At 35.7% G+C, this 2368-nt stretch overlaps 1 pseudogene; it reads right to left on the reverse strand.

The window, feature by feature from the left end:
- Positions 1-1220: 1220 nt before the first annotated feature.
- Positions 1221-2008, reverse strand: LOC126004339 (proteasome activator complex subunit 1-like; annotated as a pseudogene).
- Between the last annotated feature and the right edge of the window lie 360 nt (positions 2009-2368).

Consider the following 2368-nt stretch of genomic DNA (forward strand, 5'->3'; position numbering starts at 1 on the left):
TATGAATTTATTCTTGTACTCGGGTAGACCACAATTTGAATATCCATAAAGTCATGAAATATAAATCACATCATGTATTTTTTTACATCATAATGCCAGGACGATTGAAATCAAGTATTAAAATAAAGGTTTGAAAAGTTCTAACTTTTGGAAACTGCTAACATCTTTAAAGAACTATTGTTGAAGAGAAAAAAAATCAAAGAAGAAAAAATTCCTCAGGTGAATCAAAGAAGAAAAAAATCCTTAAGTGAATGAGAATGAAGACACAATCTATCAGAACCGATGAGACAAAACAAAAGCAGTCTTAGGGTTCATAGCAACACAGGTTTACATCGAGAAATAGGAATAGTTCAAGTAAATAACTTCACAACTTGATAACTTAGAAAAAGAACAGTAAGTAAATACCAAATTACAAGGAAGAAAATAGTAAAAATAAAAGTAGAAATCAAAGTTATAAAATAAAGAAAATTATTTAAAGGTAAACAAAGCAAGAAATTTATTTCAAACGAATTAGCAAGACTAACAATCACCTAGATAGGAAGCATTGATACAAAAATATGTAGGAGCATATGTTCAATGCAGCACTTAATACAATAGCCAGGTTGTAGAAAGAATCTATACGCTCAATGGCTAATGAACAAAGAAGTCATGTCATGAATACACAATGAAATACTAACTATGCAACTATAACAAAATAGGAAATTTGCTGCCATGTGGTTGAAGCTAGAGGGTATCGTTTTCAATGAGATAAACACAAATAACAGATGATCTCAATCATCTGCTGTATATTAAAACACAAAACAAAGGCAAAGAAATATTAATGGTGCAAACCTTTCATTTTGAATTATAAAACTTAGATTATTATATGTCCTAGTAAATTAGGTGTCTCACTCCTCCTCCAAACATTCTTTGAGTAACTCATTTCTTAATGGAAGGTTTCTGAGCCATATTTGTTTCCTGAATCCCAGATTCACCCTAGTTTTGAATAAACTAATGTTAGATAACTTGGAGTGAAAACATTAGCTACTTTGTCCCCAATCTGAGACGCCCTCAACTGCAAAACAGCAATAAGAAAACTTTCTTCTTTTTCTTTAATGATCAACCATCCATCTAGATTTATTATGCCTGGTAAGCAAGATAAAGAAAAATTGGGCAAGCCCTACTAGCACTCCAAGAAATGGAAAGTTCTCTGCTGCAATCATCTCAAAATGAGAGGACTCTCAAGAGATCATTCCTTGTATTTCTCCCATGGGCTCCTTGGGCTACTAAACGGTCTTTAGTATGATGTCATATAGCATTGTGTAAGCACTAAAGATCCCCATGACCATCTGTCTGATGTCTCAGTACTCTGCTTCATCAAACTCATGCCTTAACTGCCAATAATCACCCATGTGGGGATACTTTAGCTATGACACTGCCTTCCCATAGTAATACTTAGAGATATGAATATGGAAACCTTCCAGCTTGGTATGAAGACTGGGCATCAGCACACACACCTTTTCCTGGACCACACTTAAAAAATTGTTTCCATTTTTAGTCCTCAGGATCTGTAGTTGCAACCAGATGATGACTGGATTGAGTTGCTCAATGAGAACTTTGATCACAAGTTTTGATCATAAATATACCTGCTTCAGAAGGACCACGACTTTCTCTTTCAGTTCACTGGGCTACAGGGAGGACATCTGTCTTCATTTCCCCCTTCTTGTCATCTTTGTCTTTGTTTTCCTTTTTCTTCACCTCCTCCTCTTTCTCCTTGATTGTATCAGAATATCCAATGAAACCATGAAGTTACTTAGGTAAATTTTGGCTTCACTGAGAGGCAATTCCTTTAAAAAAAAAAAAAAGTATCCAATTTCAAAATCGTGAGGAATGCCCAGAAAGCTTCCTTGGTCTTGGAACTTGGGTCTTCTCAAAACATGCATACTATGGCTTGAGCTTCAGGCTGGATGCTGAGCCCTGGTTGTGAAAGGGGGACTGGTGCTGGCACCACAAGAAAGAGAATGGGCATGGGGAAGAGAAAGTGAAAGCTGTGCTGTATCCATGAGATCTTCAAGAAAAAACTAGTGAAAAAATGAAAAGTATTATGTAGAAGTCTTTAAATGCCAGACAAGTTGGAATAGCCTGAAAATATCTTCACAGAAGTTTACATTTTTAGAGGTGGCAGAACAAATACTTCTAAAAGAATGACAAATCCCAGCTGGACCATACTCTACATGTACCACCTAAAGAATGTACAGACCTAGAGGTAAAGAAAAGGATTCAATAGATATTGAATTTTTGGAGTTCTGATGATGATATCCCAAAGTTTCCACACCAGCCTTTTTTACATGTTAATCCTGTGCCTTTTGGTGTGTGAGGAAACCCTCAT

This window comes from Suncus etruscus, chromosome 3, assembly GCF_024139225.1.
Source record: "Suncus etruscus isolate mSunEtr1 chromosome 3, mSunEtr1.pri.cur, whole genome shotgun sequence".
Taxonomy (NCBI): Eukaryota; Metazoa; Chordata; class Mammalia; order Eulipotyphla; family Soricidae; genus Suncus; species Suncus etruscus.